Source organism: Protopterus annectens, chromosome 10.part0 (genome assembly GCF_019279795.1).
Source record: "Protopterus annectens isolate FY-2018-M chromosome 10.part0, PAN1.0, whole genome shotgun sequence".
NCBI classification, from domain to species: Eukaryota; Metazoa; Chordata; order Ceratodontiformes; family Protopteridae; genus Protopterus; species Protopterus annectens.
The window spans coordinates 1,829,247,581-1,829,269,143 of record NC_056744.1 but is presented as its reverse complement, the minus strand read 5'-3'; positions in this window follow the sequence as shown (position 1 = coordinate 1,829,269,143).

The following is a 21,563-nucleotide window of genomic DNA, read 5'->3' as shown; positions in this document are numbered from 1 at the left end:
CGTGATTGTGGTGTGGTACCACTATTACAGTTTAACTCATTACATCCGAGTGACGCCTCCAGGTGCCTCTGCAGTTAATTCCTACTGACATCTCTAGGTGGCAAATATTGCTTGTTCATATTTACATCAATAATTCCAAAATCATGCTATGTACAAGATTTTAAAAGATTTCATCTTAAAGCTTACACTATGGCAAACTCAATTGCATTATATTTGACCTCTGTCTACTGCAGATAAATAGATATTAATAATTGTTTTTATATTTATTTATATAGATAACATTTTCACATTTTTGTAAATATCTCAACAACCAAAGTACCACATTCAGACCTCCTTAGCCTCATATGAAAGCTCTCAGCTCGATATATAAAATGCTGCTGACAGGATACTTGTAACTTGAGTGGTTTCTGAGATATTGTAATTTGTTTACAAAATATTACAAATTTAATAGTTGCTATGTTTACTGTCACTTATAAAATTACATTTATGACATAGAACCTAAACAATACTACCACTATAAAAATACTTTGTGCTGAAGAGTTTGCCATTAATACTTCTTTCATAACCCATATGGTTCCAGAGATATGAACATTTGTTTGAAATGTGCGGACATAATTTGATTTTGTCAAAAGGCTTAGGCTCTGCCCATTGGAAGTTACAGTGCAAACTTCCTGAGCTCCATTGGAGGGAATGAGTTAAACCTATTTGCTTGTGATGGAGGGATTAAGCGTGGCTGTGGTGATGTACCATTATTACAGTGTAATCCTGTTTGCCAGCCTGTGTTACAGGAATTAAACAAGACTGTTCACTACCATTATTGTGATATACTGAAGTCAGTGTGTTTGGCATAGAAACATCCTTCTATGTTTCAGAGTGCAGTGGGCAGAATGCAGACACAGTATAGAGGAGTGTGCAGAATGCAGCCAGTACAGATGAATGGGCAGAATGCAGACACAGTATAGATGAGTGTGCAGAATGCAGACACAGTATAGAGGAGTGTGCAGAATGCAAACACAGTGTAGAGGAGTGGGCAGAATGCAGACACAGTATAGAGGAGTGTGCAGAATGCAGACACAGTATAGAGGAGTGTGCAGAATGCAGCCAGTACAGATGAATGGGCAGAATGCAGACACAGTATAGAGGAGTGTGCAGAATGCAGACACAGTATAGAGGAGTGTGCAGAATGCAGCCAGTACAGATGAATGGGCAGAATGCAGACAAAGTATAGAGGAGTGGGCAGAATGCAGACACAGTATAGAGGAGTGTGCAGAATGCAGACACAGTATAGAGGAGTGTGCAGAATGCAGCCAGTACAGATGAATGGGCAGAATGCAGACAAAGTATAGAGGAGTGGGCAGAATGCAGACACAGTATAGAGGAGTGTGCAGAATGCAGACACAGTATAGAGGAGTGTGCAGAATGCAGCCAGTACAGATGAATGGGCAGAATGCAGACAAAGTATAGAGGAGTGGGCAGAATGCAGACACAGTATAGAGGAGTGTGCAGAATGCAAACACAGTGTAGAGGAGTGGGCAGAATGCAGACACAGTATAGAGGAGTGGGCAGAATGCAGCCAGTACAGATGAATGGGCAGAATGCAGACAAAGTATAGAGGAGTGGGCAGAACGCAGACACAGTATAGAGGAGTGTGCAGAATGCAGACACAGTGTAGAGGAGTTGGCAGAATGCAGACACAGTATAGAGGAGTGTGCAGAATGCAGACACAGTGTAGAGGAGTGGGCAGAATGCAGACACAGTATAGAGGAGTGTGCAGAATGGAGACAGTCTAGAGGAGTGGGCAGAATACAGACAAAGTATAGAGGAGTGTGCAGAATGCAGACACAGTATAGAGGAGTGTGCAGAATGCAGCCAGTACAGATGAATGGGCAGAATGCAGACAAAGTATAGAGGAGTGGGCAGAACGCAGACACAGTATAGAGGAGTGTGCAGAATGCAGACACAGTGTAGAGGAGTGGGCAGAATGCAGACACCATATAGAGGAGTGTGCAGAATGGAGACAGTCTAGAGGAGTGGGCAGAATACAGACAAAGTATAGAGGAGTGTGCAGAATGCAGACGCAGTATAGATAGGTTCATAGGTTCATAGGTTGGTACTAGGCTATCAGCCCTAGGGCCTATACAAGCCTAGCCATAACAATTCCCTGGCTATTTCTTCCCACATTATTTACTTTCCTGGACCCCTGTCTAGCAGGGTGACTGACGTGATCCCTGGGGTGAATTTCCTTTCTCCCATCCAAACATCAAGGTTCCTCTTGAAGAGGTCCAAAGAGGCACTCTGCTTGACATGTATGGGCAATCTATTCCAGAGTCTGGGGAGTCTCTGGGTCAGGAACCTATCCCTCCAGCATGTTTTGTTTATTGTGATGACAAGGTTTAGATCCCTGGAGCGTGTAGCTCTGAGGGATTGGGATTTCTTTAAGTGTAGCATGTCCAACAGCTCTGGGTTTGACATGGCCTTGTATGTTAAGCAGAGATCGCCTCTGAGTAGACGATATGCGACAGAGTATAGCTGGAGTTTTTTAAGGCGGTCAGAGTAGGGCATCTGCTTTAGGCCTGTGATTCTTTAGTGAGGTATTTCTGAGGCCTTTCCAGTTGTTGCAGATGTCTTGAGAGGTACATACCAAATGGGGCGTTGTATTCTATAATGGGTCTAATGAGGGATGAGTATAGTGGGACAATGACCTCCTTTTTCTGGATGAAAAGCCCTTCGTGATGAGGTGTGCCACATAGAAGGATTTCCTGACTGTTGTGGCGATGTGGTTATCGAAGGTGAGACCACTGTCCACCTGTGTCCCTAAGTCTCTTATCACACTTTCTGTGTTTAGTGTACTGCCACCTATATGGTAATTCATGGATACATGTTTTTCCCAAAGGGGATAACAATACATTTCTTGGCATTGAGCTTGAGCCCATGGCTCTGGCACCAAGCATCTGTTTCTGTAAGGCCCTTTTGTAGAGCATCCACATCATTTGGGGATTCAATAATGGCTCCCAGTTTGCAGTCATCTGCAAACTTTGTTAGCTAGAGTCCCTTAGTGTTGACCTGTACTTCAGAGAAGTAGATGCCAAACAAGAGTGGCCCCAGGATTGAACCCTGAGGTACTCCACTTGTCACTTGTCTGGAGCTGGATTAGGAGTCGGCTACTTTTACAGTGTGGGTTCTATCAGTAAGCCATTTAGCAACCCATTGGGTCACATAGGGATCAATACCCAACTTAGTAAGTTTATCTATGAGAGTGGGGGATGGTGTCAAAGGCCTTGGCAAGGTCTAGATAGGCTGTGTGGACCACCTTACCCTTGTCCATGGTTCTGGAGACTGATTCAAAGAAGTCAATCAGGTTCAGGAGACAAGATCGGCCCTTCACAAACCCAAACTGGGTGGGGTCCAGTGTTTGAAGGTTGCCAATGTCTTTGTTTATAAGTTCCATGATAATACGATCCATGGCCTTGCAGATAAGGCTTGTCAGACTGATGGGACGGTAGTTTCCGGGATCCAAGGTGGATCCCCCTTGTGGATTGGGATAACTGTAGCTCTGCGCCACTCAGTGGGCACGAAACCTGAGGTGAGGCTATGATTAAACATGACACTTAGGTGAGGTGCCAGTTCATATTGTAGTTCATGTAGTACACAGCCCGGGATGTCATCTGGTCCCATGGATGCTGTATTCTTGGCTTTAGAGAGTGCGTTTTGTACCTGTGTGGCCGTTATTACTGGAATTTGGCAATCTTCCGGTATTGAGATGGGCCATTTAGGGGGTGAGAGGGGGTGAAGTGGGCACTGAATCGATATGCCAGGATATTGGCAATATCCTTTGGATCAGTATATTTATTGCCATTCTGTTTTAGCTCAGAGCAGATCTGAGCATTGTCATTTAGATTCTTGACATAGTTATAGAATGCTTTGTGGTTGTCTTTGGAATCTTTGGCAATTTTATTTTCATAACTAGCTTTGGAGGATTTTATGAGGCATCTCAGTTTCTTACTGAGGCTAGTAAGGAGTTTTTGCATCCTGGGATTTTCCTCTTTTCTGCAAAAGTTTCTTCCTTTTGTTGTAAAGTTTGTTTATGGCAGGGGACCACCAGATTGGCTTCCTTTTTTTGGATGAGAGCATTTTGGTTCTATTTGGGATGGCACGATTCATGCATGAGTGGATGTGCTTGTACAGTGCCTTAGTGTAGGATTCAGCAGTTGAACTTTCAGTTCCCGTCTGCATGGGTGTCATGAAGTTTGTCACTTCTGACTTGAGTAGCATGAAGTTGGCTTTGGAGAAGTTTTTTATGGTGGTTTCTTTACTGGGGGTTGGGGGTGGGATGTGGATGTTAAGGGTGATTAGCTTATGGTCAGACCTGACTAACGAGGGGGTGACCATAGGTATGGGGCATTGATTTGCCATGTTGGTAATGACCAGGTCTAGGATATTGGAGCCCCTGGTGGGACTATGAATTAGTTGATCCAGGGCGTTGGAATTTATGAATTCCAAGAACCGTTGCGCAAAGGTGTTGGGGCATGAGTAGTTTTCCCAGTTAATGGCAGGGTAGTTAAAATCACCCAGTATTAGGGTGTTTGGTTCTATCTTAATATTTTCCAGTATGTTTAAAAAGGTGTAGTGAGAATCTTGGGGTATGGTGGGGGATCTGTAGCAAGCTACAATTTGGATTGCAGTCTTACCTAGCGTTAGTTGCACTTGGAGAATTTCAGACACATTGTGTTGGCCAACTAGCCTGGTGGTCTGAATATCCTTGGTGAATATTGACACTCCTCCACCTTTAGTGTTTCGGTCCTGGTTTGGTGGGCGAAAAGTGTGGTAAGAGTTGTAGCCTGGTATTGCAGGGGTGCTCTCTGGAGCCTTGAACCAGGTTTCAGTTACTGCACAGATATCGATGTTCTCCATTTTTAGGAGTGCCTCGAGAGAGTGCATTTTGAGGTTTAGACTTCTAGCATGAGTGGGCAGAATGCAGACACAGATGAGTGGGCAGAATGCAGACACAGTATAGATGAGTGGGCAGAATGCAGACACAGTATAGAGGAGTGGGCAGAATGCAGACACAGTATAGGGGAGTGTGTAGAATGGAGACAATCTAGAGGAGTGGGCAGAATGCAGACACAGTATAGGGGAGTGCGCAGAATGGAGACACAGTCTAGAGAAGTGGGAAGAATGCTGACAGTATAGAGGAGTGGGCAGAATGTAGTCACAGTACAGAGGAGTGGGCAGAATGCAGACACAATATAGAGTAGTGGGCAGAACGCAGACACAGTATAGAGGAGTGGGCAGAATGCAGAGACACGTTATACACAGTATAGAGGAGTGGGGAGAAAGCAGACAGTATAGAGGAGTGTGCAGAATGGAGGCACAGTACAGAGGAGTGGGCAGAATGCAGACACAGTATAGAGGAGTGGGCAGAATGCAGACAGTATAGATGAGTGGGCAGAATGCAGACACACTATAGATGTTGATTTGAATAAGACCACGTGAATAGATACAAAAAGGGAAAACTGTGACATCATCCCAATCTGCTTAGCTAAAGGATGTCAGTACAGTGGGGTAAATTTGCTTTTTCCTCCACAAAGTCACCAATCTTGGAGGTACTGTAAGTGGACGGGGTGCAGGGGCCACAGTGCATGTGTCGAAGGAATTTGATTTACCCTCCCCTTACATCTTTATGTAAAACTGAAGTTTCCATTTTCTGATTTTTGATTTGGTGGATTTACATTTTTTTGTGTGATATTCTAGATCCATTCTGATTAGGTGACAGGTGTATGTGAGTTTGCTGTAATTTCTTTGCATTTATATAGTGTTGGATGTTTTTGGAAAGGTTGCACCCTTGCCTAATTCACATGACCCTATTTCATAGCTCATGTTATTTTGAGATTTTAAGAATGAAGCATAGCTTGAGTTTTTGTCTTAATAACTCTGCGTATCATGTCTGTTAGTGTAACATCATTCACTATGTCATTTGTAAATAGTGTGTAACATTTATTTGCAGTATTGCAGTCTGGTTATTATTTACCTAGAAACTTCTATTTTTTAAAGTCATCTCATCTCTTTATTGTAGCTCTTTTCAGAATTTATTTACAAAGAAAATGAAAACAAAATTATTTTTTTTAATTATAAATGGATCATTAATGAATAGCCCACTAACTTGGTAAACACACAAACGTGGTAGTTTTAACTGCAGGTGTTACTCTTAAATAGCATTGAGCCTGCTGTAAGGAGGACATACCAGCAGATGGCAGCATTGAGCTAGTGTGGATCATATCTCACTGCACATCAGAATAGTAATCTTTGCAGGAAAAAATTTCAGTCCATGTAGTAGTTTTCTTTCTGTTCTGTACATAAAATAGACTGCTAAGTGTGCAGAAGTTTGGCCCATGTTTTGTCTGCACCATACCATAGCAACGTCTTCCTTTCCTGAATTCCATGATATCTGGTGTTTTTAATTTGTGTTTTGTTTCACCTTTAATACAATGCACTGGACACCGGAGGGACTGACTGAGCATTTCTGAGCACCGTATTGTCCTGGTTAATATATATCCCTTACAAAACAGCCTTGAACTCTTAAGTGTATGATTGGACAAGGTTTCTATACGTAGTGAAAATCAGGTTCTGTAGGTAGAGAGACTTGACAAAGGTCATACCGTTAGGAGGGAGGGTAGTGAAGGTTAACTGTTGATGTATTGAGCCCCCTCGGTTCAGTAAACAGGTGTCACTTTGATGTGTGGAGGTGGAAGTGGGGTCACATCCAACACACCATTTTGAAATAGTTAATTATAATAAACACAATGAGCTACAAACTGGTGATTTTTGTTTCTATTCCACTGGTTATGCTCCTTTGTACAAGGAAAGCACTCGACACATTTTAAACAGGTAGCCTCACAGCTCTTGGTTGTTTGGTTCAGTTCCCAGATAAGTTACCTCCATTCTACATATTCTCCCTGAATGCTAGTTTTCACCAGAAGTTTTTGGTTTCATCTCACCTATACTGACTGCTTGCCAATAACCTCTGTCTCCTTGACTACCCAGAAATGGATAAAGTAGGTGCCAGGGAATGACTGAATCTATAAAAACAATGTATATTTTTTATTTTTCATTGATGTGCTCTGTAACCTAGGAGACTAGGGAAGATTGTAGCAGTGATGAAGAGAAACTCCACATATAGCAGTTATTTCACCTTGTCATCTGGGTTATTCTGCTAGAGGTGTCTTGAAACGTGAGAAATGGTGCAAATTTTATGAAATAAACTAGTCAACATGACTGTGTGAGGAAACTAAAGTATAAGGAGAAACCATGCAATCACACCGAGTACATCCAGAATCAAACCCTGGACCCCGGAAATGAGATGTTATAGCATTGAGAGCACTAACCACTTGCCACTCATGACCCAATTAAATATTTTGACATCCTTTATCCTGGTGATACCAGTTAGGCTTTAGAATACATGGGGGACAATGCAAAACACTCATACGAAAAGTTTGAGTTTTCTTTAGTAACTCTGACAGAAGGAAGCATACATGTATTCAGATTGTGTGCATGAGGAAGATCGTGCAGGAACCTTCTTGTGTGAGGAAGATCGCACATGAACCTTCGTGCTTCACAGTGTACAGGGGTTCATCTCTGTGCCACATTTTAATGTTTCTTATCACAACCTGCTTAGTCTGATAAGCAGTGGTGCAAAACATCTTTATGGTTGTAATGATTTCACTATCCAAATTATAGATGTTGTGTAGTCCAATCTCACCTTCATTTTTACGTATGGGTTTGGAGCCGATCCTCGGCTCTGACACAGCTGATTTATAAGCTCAAAGACTTCTGGTTGGCTCATGGCTAAGCAGGTATCCCATAGTGCACCAGTACAAACCTCAGATCTCGTTTGCCACGTCGACGAGTTTGGTTGTGCTTCTCTTGGCTCTGGCTAAGTGTTAACTTTTTTCTTGCTTACATTGTTTAAATCTGGTTCAAAGTTTATATATTAGTGTAGTACAATTTTTGTTGCATTGGTATTGTTAGTGTAGGTTACTAATTCATAGATAATTAGCTCCTTTGCACCCTTTGATGCAAGCATTGGCCTTGGGCCTGTTATTGTGCTTTGTGGTAACCTGTGTACCAGTTTCATACTTATTATTAGTGCGGATAGCTTGTTAATGCAAGTGTTTTTTTCCAGTGTACAGTTTTGTCGAGCAGTTTGGTTTTTGGCGGTTACCCGCTGGTGTTGATTATTATGGTGGTGGAGTTCATTGTTTGAAACTCCAGTTTCAGCTTCCTCTGTTAATCTTTTATCAGATTCAGGGTTTTCTGTGTGAAAGGGTTTTTCTGTGTGTGTGTGTGTGTGTGTGAATTTTCACTGGTCTGTTTAAGTTAAAAGACTAGCTGTCCCTTTCTTTCTGGACTAGGCCATTTAAGTTAGAGAACCTAGTCCTCCCTTTTACTTCTTCTTTTGTCTGCTGTGAATGTCTAAAGAGGTTAAGGAGCACAAGCCTTCGGGCTTCAAAAAATGCATGAAGTGCACCCAAAAAATGTAATTGACGGATGGTTGTGGTCTATGTCTATTGCTTAGAGGCCATCCATTTGCAAGAGACTTGCTTGTTTTGTCATGCCTTCTCCCCTAGAGTGTTACAGGCGAGAGGAGTAACAAGCTAATTCTAAAGGGTCTTTTAAAGCCTTCCTTTGAGGAAGGCTCGTCTAGCTCTTCCTCTTCTTCTAAGTCCACTAAATCTGCAAAGTCTAAGTCTTCAAAAAGACCTTCTCCGGCTCTGGCTGGTGTCTCGGAGTGGCCTCCTAAAGTGGCAAAATCCGCCTTGTTGGCTCCACTGCCTTCAGTGCCTACTGAGAGCAACAGGGTCAGATCCTAGTTTGTTGGAGCTGACCACTGAATTTATGGAACCTGCTGTTCCTCCAAGATCAAAATCCCCGACTATGTCCTCCAGGTCTTCCAGGAGCCTTTCGGATGAAGATGTGGGGAGGGTAGTCCTGAGACTGTTGAAGTAATCTGCTTTATCTAAATTATTGTCGGCCCCGACCCAGTCGGTTCCGGAGCCTATGAAACCTGTTATACCCTCAATTGTTATTCCTCCTCCAAGCCAAGCTGGTTTGTCGGAGTCGGAGGGCTTGGTGCCATTGGTGGAACCCTCGGCTTCAGCTCCACTTGCTGTTGCTTCAGAGCCAAGCTCTGCTCCTACACTTTCGGTGTCATCTGTTGTGTCCAGGGACCAAAGCTCTCCAGTTGGCACCAACAGGGAAGGTTGGAATCAGTCTTCTTTGGTTCTGAGTCTCCCTCTCGGCGCTTCGGCTACGGTGAATTTCGACCTTGGGTCTATCTCGGAGCTGATAGCTCTGGCGCCGATAACATCCTCAGTCTCTTCGGAGTGGGAGAGGCCCTCGGAGCTGAAGAGGTTGGCATTCGAGGTGATGAGGAGCATACTGTCCAAGTCACCAGTTGCCACCAAAGGTACCAGCATTCTCCCCCCTCCCCCCTAGAACACCCACTTCGGTCTCAGCCCCTACTCTCTCCAGAGACAGCAGAGACCCTCAGCCTCTGGAACCACCAGCTGGTGACCCCCACTCTTCCTTGACCTCCTCATAATACCCTTCTGAGGAGGAGCCCCCCAGGAAGAAGACATGCAAGAGGAAGTATATCAACTCCCAGGATGAGTCTTTGACATCTGACACTGACCTCGAGGAGTCAAAAGGGTCCCCCAAGTCGTCCTCTGATGATGTCTCCTTCATGGACATCCTGGAGATCCTTAATCAGAGGTGTGGCTGGCCCTTTGTTAACCCTTCTGATGAGGAGTCAGTGTACCTGAAGGCTTTCAGGTCTCAACCTTCTGCCTCTTGGGTGTCTCCACCTTTTGACAGACTGAAGGATTTAGTTAGTCAAAAGGTGTGGGAAACTCCCGATGCCATAGACCCAGCCCCTAGGAGACCCAACAAGTTTCTTTCTGCCCCTCCAGATAAAGAATTTTTGTCCAAAGGTGTCCCCATGGATGCCATGGTGGTGGCAGTGGCCACTAAGAAGGAGCTTGCTGAGACTTCTTCTTTTGTCCAATAAGGAGTTTCGACAGATGGACAGGTATGGGAAGCGTGTCTTCAGTTCAACAGCTTTTACTCTTCATTCGTTGAACTATCTCACTCACTTCGCGAGATTGCAGAGGGATCTCCCTAAGGAGTTGGGAGATTCTATACAGGGTACAGGAGTCCCTGACGAGATTTCTGCTCAGTTGTCCACCCTAAATTCTATAGTTAACTCTTCCATTTGACTTATTTCTTATGCGGCTGATGGAGCGAGTAAAGCAGTGGGTTCAGGAGTTGCCCTAAGGCATCAGTCCTGGATGCTCTTGTGTAATTTTGCGGAACCATTCAAGTCCACTTTCACCAACACCCCTTTTGATGGTTCGTCATTGTTTGGATCTAAGGTGAAGGACACACTCACTCGGTGTGAGCCAGAAGGAAAGACGCTCTCTGCTGTGGGAGTACGTTTTACTGTTCCCTCTAGACCCTACCCTAAAGGTCAAAGGGGTGGTAAAATGTGGTTCAAGAAGTCCTAGAGGGTCTTTCTGGACACACAGGGTAAACCCTCCTTCAGAGGCAGAGGAGGAAGAGGAAATGGGAGATGTCACCCTAGAGGCAGGGGTGGTCCGCAGTACCAACAAGTTTGTGATTCCTTTCGGAGACGGCCTTATCAGGGTTCCTGATATGGGGCCCGACTGCGTTTCTCTGGGGCCGGTCGGGGGTTGTATTGCTTTGTATCCAGAAGCCTGGCTAAGTATAACTCAAGACAAGTGGGTACAAAGAATTGTTACCAGAGGCTATATCATACCATTTTCCCTTCCACCGTTTGTTCCCAAGAAGATCCCAGATGTATCACCCAATTTCAGGGATCAGGCAACTGTGGAGATCAACAAGTTGCTCTTAAAAAGAGTCATCCAAGCCGTCCCAGCAGACCAGATAGGATCCGGAACTTACTCCAGGTTCTTTTTAGTCCCAAAACGAACAGGAGACTGGAGGCCAATACTGGACCTCAGCAGATTAAACAAATCCATGATGAAGGACAAGTTTCAGATGGTAACACTGCAGTTGATACTCCCTTTGTTAGGGAAAGACTATTGGATGTGCTCAATAGATCTCCAGGATGCCTACTACCATATAAAAATGGACAAGGTGTCCAGGAGCCACCTACGCTTATGGCTGGGAGCCAGTCACTATCAGTTTCGTCCTCTGCTCTTTGGTCTCACCACAGCCCCCAGGGTGTTCACCAAATGCATGGCAGTAGTGACAGCTCACCTGAGACGTCAGGGATTCCAGGTGTTTCTGTACTTGGACGACTGGCTCCTGACCACCCCCACCAGGCATCTACTTCTCCAAAACAGGGATGCCACTCTTCAATTTTGTGCTCAATTAGGGATCTCCATAAATTGGGAAAAATCTGCATTATTGCTCTCTCAATCTGTGATTTTTGTAGGCTCAGAGGTAGACTCAGTGAACATGACAGATCATTTCCCTACCGAAAGGGTACAAAATGTAGTCATTCAAATTCAACACTTTCTCCCATTGCGGAAGGTCAAAGCAAAGTGGGTTCTCCAGCTCCTCGGGACTATGGCATCCACCATCCTATTAGTACCATTAGCAAGGTTGCACATGAGAGTTCTCCGGTGGCTTCTATTTTCCCAATGGTCCTTCCAATATCTTCTGCTGAATCGCCCTATTCTGCTGACGGAATCATGCAAGGAGGACCTCCTTTGGTGGATAGCACCCAACCAGTTGATGACGGGCGCCCCCTTTGTTCCTGCCCAACCCATTGCCACTGTGACCATGGATGCCTCCCAGATCGGGTGTGGGGGGGGGGCATTATCTCGGCAGGACTGTCCAAAGCACATGGCAAGAACATGAGGCTCACCTGCATATCAGTGTTCTGGAGATGAGGGCGGTGCTCCTGGCGTTGCAAACACTTCAAGACCTTCTTCCTCTATGGATTATCGTGATATAAACAGACAACATGTCATAGGTTCATAGGTAGATACTAGGCTATCTGCCCGAAGGCATTTATAAGCTTAGCCAGAATGTGTTGGCTTTCACCACCCCCTTGGATTAGTTCCCTGTGCCTCTGTCCAGCAGAGCCACTGAAGTGATCCCTGGGGTAAACTTTCTGTTTCCCATCCACTCGTCAAGGTTTATCTTGAAGAGTGCTAACGAGGAGCTCCACCTAATGTAGATTGGGATCTTGTTCCAAAGCATGGGAAGTCTCTGGGAGAGGAATCTATCTCTCCAGCATGTCCTATTTATTGTTGTGGTGAGGTTTAGATGCCTAGAGCTTGTGGCTCGAGGGGATAAGGTTTTCTTTAGGTGGAGCATGGCCATCAATTCTGGGTTGGACATGGCCTTATATGTCAGGCAGAGATCACCTCTGAGCAGGCGGTATGCAACCGAGTACAGCTGGAGTTTCTTCAGCTGAATTGCATAGGGCATCTGTTTGAGGCCAGCGATCCTCTTGGTGAGGTACTTCTGTAGTCTTTCCAGTTGTTGCAGGTGTCTTGTAAGGTACATTCCAAATGGCTCCAAAACACAATAAGTCACAAAACAAACCAACGAAACAAGCGCAACAGTCCAGGAAGCAGACACCACCTAGAAGGAATTGTGGTGCAGAACAACTCACAGCAGCTCACAATAAGGCTCCAAAAGCTCCAAATCCACGAGAAATAGTAGTTTATTCTCTTTAACGCCACAGAATTGTACACACGTTTTCGTCAAACATATGACTTCATCAGACAAACTCATGGTTAATCACACAGGTTTAAATACTAAAATAATTACACACTTAACACACTTAATAAAATGATTAATCACATTTAAAGCCACAAAGTTAATTTTGTAGAGTCTTTTGTATTTATATGTATACTTAATAAAATCTTAAAAACAGATAATAAAAACCAAATATGTTAAAACCAATTATTGTCATAATGTTATGTATTATCTTAAAACTAGATTTATTGCAAAATACATTTTATAGTGTACTTAAAACTCTCCTAAAATGTTTCTAGTACATAATTCAAATCCTATCGGATTTAAGCTTTAAATATGGAATAATGGATATTGAATCATTAAGCCCAGGAAATCGATTGGATTCCAAAAAGATTTGCCAGTATGTTTCCCTATGGGATAATAATACCTCCCAAGGTCCACCCCTAACATCTTTAGAAATGGAATCCAAGACAAAAAAAGAAAAGGTCGCTCCAGAACATGTGGTAAGGTGCTTATAAAGTGCATTGTTGGTATCACATTTTTGTATATCATAAAGGTGCTCATACACCCTTCTACGGAGTTGTCTTTTGGTCTTCCCAACGTAAAATGCCTGACATAACTGGCACACTGCCAAATAGACAACCCCGTAGGACAGACAGTTATAAAATTTCTTGGAAATAATCTTCCTGTTTCTACTTTCCAAATATACAAATTCTTGGTTAGAAATATATTTGCACTGGGAACACCGTCCACACTTGTAGGTCCCTCTACGGGAATATTCATGCTGGAATTGTTTGGTATCCTGCTCCAGAATTCTCTTGATGTTAAAACCTTTCCTGTATACAGTTTTAAAGGTTATATTCTTAAATCCACTAAGATCTGTTAATTCCTGAAAGGATTTAAATTCCCTATCTATAATCCTGCTAATCTTACCAACGTTACCACTATATTCAGTAATAAACAATAACTGATTACTGTCACAGTCCAACTTGTTTTTACCCTGCCCTGTATGTGAATGCCCTTGCCCCAAAATGGGCATACATCTTGTAGATCTCCCTTTCATAACTTCTTCCTTGACAGAGTTTATCATAGAAGTAGGGTACCCCCTCTCCAAAAACATTTTAAACAGCTTGTCACACTCAATGTTGAATTGTGGGTCCTGAGATGTCATTTGTGAGGCCCTAACAAACTGTCCCTTAACAATGCCTCTCTTTTGGAACCCTGGGTGTGAACTTGAGAAATGCAAATAACTATTTGAAAAAGTCGGCTTCCTATAAACTGTGGAAGTAAACCCTAATAGATCTTTACTTAAAGTCACATCCAAATAGTTAACAAATTCTGCAGATGTCTCGTAAGTGAACTTTAGAAAAGTGGTAGTACCCCTAATGTAAGTAATAAACTCGTCAATAATCTCTGTTGGGCCAACCCAAAAAATGCAGATATCATCCAGAAACCTGGAATAATGAATCCAATTCTTTTCAAAACCACTGTTGTGGACAAATTTCTTCTTCCAAACGGCCATAATGATATCTGCATAAGTTGGAGCACAATTGGCCCCCATCGACACCCCAGTGATCTGTTGAAAATATTCACCCCCATAAAATATGTAGTTGTTTTTTAATACCAACACCAACAGCCCAGTAATCATACTCACATCATTGTGGGTAATCCCAGCACACTCCCACAATGCCTCCTCTAACCATTCAAGTCCTGTATCTGTGGGTATTACTGAAAATAAATCAACCACATCTATGGTTAAAAACGTAAGGTTTGGCCTGTACAAATCATTAGTGACTCTCCGCAAAAATTCCCAAGAGTCTTTAAGGAGGTAAGTTTCCTTCCCCCAAACCTGCTTGAGCTTCCAATCCAAAAATTTTGCAATGGAATGGGTCTTAGAACCCTGTGCAGCCACTATTGGCCGAAGCGGTGGATCCTCCACACATTTGTGGTCTTTAGGCACCCCAAAGATGGTTGGCACTTTTGGATGATTATTTTCTAGAAAAGAAAAGATGTCAAATTCGATAATCTCCTGATCTAACATGTCCTTTATGGTCAGATCTATTTTTTTATATGAAAGATGTATCTCATGGATGGATGTTAAAGTGTATTTGTCAGTATCATACAAAATTTCCCCCATTTTGCTTTCATACAAGATCTGACTCATGAAGACAGTGCCCCCTCCCTTGTCAGGTTGCATCACCCTAATGGAATGATTGTGTGCTAAATCATACAATGCATTGGTTTCCTCGTCACTTAGATTATAATCAAAATGTACATTCCAAATGGGGCATTGTACTCCATGATGGGTCTGATGAGTGATGAGTAGAGGGGCACAATGACCTCTTTTGATCTGGATGCAAACCCTTTTGTGATTAGGTGGGCCACAGAGAAGGATTTTCTTACCACTTTGGCAATGTGATTATCAAAGGAGAGATTACTATCTACTTGGGTCCCCAGATCCCTTATTACGTTTTCCGTATTTAGGGGACTACCACCTATGTGGTAGTTTGTTGGGTACTTTTGTTATTTACAAAGGGAATAACTATGCACTTTTTGGCATTTAGCTTGAGGCCATGATTTTGACACCAGGTATCCATCTCAGTGAGACCCTTTTGGAGGATGTCTGTGTCAGCTGATGAGTCAATTATAGCCCCTAGTTTGCAGTCGTCTGCGAACTTGGTCAGCCATAGTCCTCCTGTGCTTGTCTGTACCACAGAGAAGTATATGCTGAATAAGAGGGGTCCTAGGACTGAGCCCTGGGGAACGCCACTTGTAACAGGTTTAGAGTCAGACCTAGCTCCCACAACTCTCACCATGTGGGTTCTGTCTGTGAGCCAACTGACAACCCATTTTGTGACATAGGGGTTTATGTTCAGGCTGGTGAGCTTGTCTATAATACTAGAATGGGGAATGGTGTCAAAGGCCTTTGTGAGGTCTAGGTAGGCTGTGTGTTCCACCTTTCCCTCATCTATAGCCTTGGTAACTGTCTCAAAGAAGTCCAGCAGGTTTAGGAGGCATGATCTGCCCTTAACAAAGCAGAACTGGGTAGGGTCCAGTGTTTGGAGGTTCCCAATGTCTCTGTTAATGAGTTTCATGATGATGCGTTCCATAGCCTTGCAGACCAAGCTAGTCAGGCTTATAGAGCGATAGCTCCTGGGGTCTGTTGTGGCTCCACCTTTGTGGAGTGGAATAACCATTGCTGTTCGCCACTCTGTGAGTATGTAGCCTGTGGAGAGGCTGAGTTTGAACAGTGTGTTTAGGTGAGGGGTTAATTCGTCTTTGAGCTGGTGTAGGACACAGCCTGGGACACCGTCCATTCCCATTGATGCTGTGTTTTTGGCTTTGGAGAGGGCTATTTTAACCTGAGTGTCTGTGATTTTAGGGGGTCTACATTCTTCTGGTATGGTTATGAGCCCTTTTGGGGATGAGAGGGAGGTAAAGTTTGCAATGAACCTGTCTGCCAGGATGTTGGCAATATCGGTTGGTTCAGTGTATTTTGTGCCATTCTGCACTAACTCTGAGCATTGCCACTTAGATTCTTGACATAATTAAAGAATGCCTTGTGGTTATCTTTGGAGTCCTTCACAAGTTTTCTTTCAAAGCTCGCCTTTGACGATTTTATGAGGGATCGTAGTTTCTTGCTGATACTGATCACGGATGTCTTCCCTTCTTGGGATTTTACTCTTTTCTGTACTAGCTTCCTCCTTCTATTGTATAGCTTGTTTATGGCAGGGGTCCACCAGACTGGTTTCCTTTACTTGGAGGAGTGAGTCTTGGTTTTGCTTGGGATAGCACAGTCCATGCATTCTTGTTGGTAGTTTGGTATATCAACAAACAGGGCGGTACCAGATCTCACCCACTCTGTCGAGAGGCCATGCGAGTTTGGGAATGGGTGATTTCTTCCCAGTGCTTTCTGGTAGCAATGCACATTCCAGGGACGACCAGCATGATAGCCAACAAGCTCAGCCGGGCAATCCTACTGCCTCACGAGTGGTCTCTGAAACACGGAACAGATTTTCAACAAATGGGGACAGCCTTGCTGTGACCTTTTTGCCAGTCCAGTCAATGACAAATGCAGCAGCTATTTTTCCCTCATTCCCCCTCCGGGGGAGATGCCCAGAGATGCTCTAGCTTACGATTGGCCCATGAGACTTCTGTATGCTTTTCCTCCATTTCCTCTCATTTTCAAAGTGATTCAGAAAGCCAGATGGCTTGGATGCAAGTTAATCCTCATTGCTCCTTACGGGCCTTGTCAGGTTTGGTTCCCCTTCCTTGAGTCTCTTCTCCTGGACAATCCTTGTATTCTGGACCCAGCTCCAGATTTGTTGACTCACATGTCAGGTTTGCTAGATCCCTCAATCCACACCCTCAAATTGACAGCGTGGCTGCTCCAGTTACATCCCTAGTCAGACTTCATGATGTATCATCTTCAGTGTCACATATCCTTATGCCCTCCCATAAACTTTCAACTAGGAGACTATATGGTAGTAAATGGAAAAGATTTTCTATTTGGGCACAGAAAATAAATGTAGATCCCTACACTGCTTCTATCTCTGTAATTTTGGAATTTCTCTTCGAGCTTTTTCAGCAAGGATTTGCCACTGCCACTGTCAGAGTTCAATTGATGGCTATTTCTCATTTCCATTTAGGGTTTCCAGACACCAATTTAATGTCTCATAAACTATGCAAGACCTTTTTGAAAAGAGCCACTCTGGTGAGGCCACCTCTCCAAGAACCTGTGGCTTCTAGGGATTTAAATTTGGTGTTGTCCAAACTGACATCTTCCCTGTTTGAACCTTCTCACTCATCCTCATTGAAATTGTTGTCTTGGAAGACTGTTTTTGGTGGCTATCACATCAGCTAGACGGGTATCGGAGTTGCAAGCCTTATCTGTTAAGCCACCTTATTTGATCTTTCATAAAGACAGGGTCTCACTGTGTACTATCCCCTCCTTTGTCCCCAGAGTTTGTTCTCATGCCACCTTAAATCAATCCATAGAACTCCCAGTTTTCTTCCCTAATCACTGTAATGCAATGAATATCGCTTACATCAGCTAGACATTCATAGACAGCTATGTTTTTATTTGCATTGGACCAAGGAGTTTAGGAAATCAGATCAACTATTCATTTCCTTTTCTGAATCCAGATTGGGCTTACCAGTTTCTAAAGTGACACTATCTAATTGGATTTCCAGTTGCATAGCCTTTGCCTACAATTCGGGGGGCAGAACTTTACCCTTCAAGATCAAGGCTCATTCTACCAGGTCTCTGTCTACCTCTGCAGCCTTTCAAGCCAGGGTCCCACTTGATAATATTTGTGCAGTAGCTATGTGTGCTATCCGTCACACTTTTATTAAACATTACAAACTGGATTTAGCTTCCAGAGCTAGAGCATCCTTTGGCTCCATGGTACTCAGGAGTATTTTCCAGTGAGCCACCCAAGAATATGGTGCTAGGGACGCTGTCCCATACATAAAAAATGAAGGTGAGATTGGACTACACAACATAAAGGAGTTATGTACTCACCATAACGTTCCACGTTGGTAGTCCATCTCACCCTTCATTTTTACCAACCCGCCCTCCTGCCCCCATCCTGGAAGAATCTGGAGGTACTAATATTTTGGTTATCTTTGGTTGGAATCCCTTTAGTATTGGTTTGTCTGTTATGGTTATTTCTTCTAGTGAGCAGCAAACAAGATCTGGGGTTTGTACTGGTGCACTATGGGATATCTGCTTAGCCACGAGCCAACCAGAAGTCTTCGAGCTTATAAATCAGCTGAGTCGGTGCCGATCCCATACATAAAAATGAAGGGTGTGATGGACTACTAACATGGAACGTTATGGTGAGAACATAACGTCTTTTTTCTCTAGTTAAACAGCATGAGACATTGCACTGAAACATTTTAGGAGGTGTTTTGCATAATTCCCATCATGCCTCCCATCATGCCTCTATACACACCTCTCAACTGTCCAGAATTTCACATACTGTAGAGATTTTTTCCTTAACATTTTGATCTGCTCCTCATACATTTTTTCAGTTTTCTGGCATATTACTGAGGTTACTAATTAATGACAGACATTTAAGTTTCAAACTTCATGTCCTTCAGAAAATGCATGCTAATGCAAAACCTATTCCTATACCTTTCTAAGAACAATATTTAACATCTGTCAGTGATTTTGGGCCTGTGTGCTCCTCCTTCCCATTATTTTTGGTTTTGTCCCTGATTCTTGTACTAAGAGATTGAGAAGTATGCCACAGGCTCATTTTCCTTCACTAATAACTCTTTGAGCAACACATGTGATGACAGTGAACTTTACCAGCACAGGCCTGCATAAAAAATCATATCAGAAACTATCAGTCATGCCCCTTGACCCACCATTGCTCCCATTTCCTACCTGACACTGATGGTGCGGTTCTTTCCTTTTATTTACCCTATGTTGACCGTGTTACTACCACTAAGGTAGTAATCTGTTTTCACGTGGTATTTATACTACTAGGGGAAATTTAGTCAGAGCAATGGGGAACTTCCCTTTTCCTTTATGATAAATGGTTCCACAGTGGGTCCCCTTCACATGGTCGACTTTTCACAAAATCGACTTTCATATGACTGAGACCATATGATCAACTGTTGAAAAGCCGACCATGGGTGACCACTATCTCCGTACAGTGCAGAATGGGAAAATTTCCCTCTTCCGCATTGTAGTGTGATCTCATAGGGGGTGTGGGGGGCAGAGCCTCCACGGGGAGGGTGCAGGGGGGCTTGCCCCCAGGTAAGTGTTCGTTGTGTATTTTTGTGTTTATTTTACATGGTCGGCTTTCTGAAAGTCGATCATATGGTTTTGGCCATATGAAAGTCAACTTTGTGAAAAGTCGACCATGTAAAGTAGACCCCCCACAGCACCTAAAGTTCACTGTCACCACGTGTCACTCACAGTCTGATGACACCTGAGCTACCACCAACGCAAGCAGATGGGACCTCAGTTCAATGTCTCATCTGAAGGATGGAATTTCTGATAACTTGTCACCCTGGCTCCCTATTTAAAATGTCTGCACTCAAAATGCTAAATGCTAAAAAGGTGAAAAAAAGAGAAAACCCTGGAGAAGAGCAAATATAAAAAATTGCTGTTCTCAATCTTCTTTTTGCAGAGAAGGCAAGCTCCCACTGCCCATCCTCAAACATATATATACCAACTCTGAGATCACATACCTCAGAGTAAAGTGAATATCCCGAGAAATGGCATCTCAGACTTAGTATATCTAAGTCTGTTCTTTCTGCCATTCAGTCTCTGTGTATCGGGACTCAGTCTAGTGGGTCCTGACATTTCAAATAGTTACCCTCATCTCTCTTCTGCTGTACTAGTAAATGCATTTTTCTGTCCTGCCCTTCTTTTACCTGTTGTCTTGCCAATGTATTAAGGTAATTTGCTCACCTCCTTAATGCTGTAGAGTAATTAGCATGTTTTTTTTTTCCTGTGAGTCTCAGGAGATGGTTTGTAGTAATAGTGTTCCTACTCAGTGCAAACAGCTTATGCCCCATCCAGTATGCTGTATAAACACTTTTTTTATAAAGCATGTATATTGTTTGTATTATACTAACTTACTTTTAACTTTTCAATAAACTGGATAGAATTTCTCTATTAAATCATTATCATATAACTAGTATCTGTTTATTTAACTAATGTTTTCATATTATGTCTGATTTAGTATAATTATTTAAACTGTAGTTGTTTTTTGTATTATTTTTAAAGACTGTAAAATTATTGTTCTTAAAATGTTTGGTAATACTTTGGAGCTTTTCTCCCCTGGCATCTGCTGAAAATGGCCCCCTAACCAGATGGACTTCCCCGGTAACCAAATGTCAATAAATAAAGTAAACATTTGCAAGTTATTCACATTCTCCTGACCGTTGACTTCCACTTGCTTAGATTTGTCATCTGCTTCACTGTTTTCCTTTTTCCTAAACCAGCTGACCTGCCTTGTGAGTCAGAGAAGAGGATCGGGAATGCTAAGAGTTTTGAATGGGGGTATAATACGACATCTGAACTATGCAAAAAAGGAACTGCTGTAACCCTGGGACAAAAATTATTCTGAAGTAAGTTTTAGACTCTTGTTAGAATTCTTTCTCATTACAAAACAAATGTGACTTAAGGTAGCGGCTTAACAATATGCTTCCTTGAACAAGTCACGGTACAGATCATGTTTGTCTTGTTATTGGGATGAAGCTGTCTGTAACATTAAACATTAGCTGGTTAGCTGACCACATGATGCACTGTTTGCCATTAGTTGCTTATGCCATTTGCTGGGCAGCATTAAATACTAAGTGTCAAGATCATGATTAGGTGAAGGAGCATTAAAACAACCTTCTACAGGAGGAGGGCATTCCCAGTAGAAGTTTCCCCTGTCACTGTGACTGCAGCACTGTGGGAGTGCAGTATTCCAAACAGGTTTGTCCAGTGTCATTGTAAGTACAACACCGAGTGACTGAAAATTCCCAGCAGATGTGTCTGTTGTCACTATGACTGCAGCACCATGCGACTACAGTACTCCAAGCAGATGAGTGCGACTGCAGCACCCTGCAATTGCAGTACTCCCAGCAGATGTGTCTGCTGTCACTGCAACTGCAGCACCGTGCAAATGTAGTACTCCCAGCAGATGTGTTCATTGTCACTGTGACTGTAGCACAATGCGAGTGCAGTACTCCCAGCAGATGTATCTGCTGTAACTGTGACTGCAGCACCGTGTGACTGCAGTACTCCCAGCAGATGTGTCCACTATCACTGCAACTGCAGCACCGTGCAAGTGTAGTATTCCCAG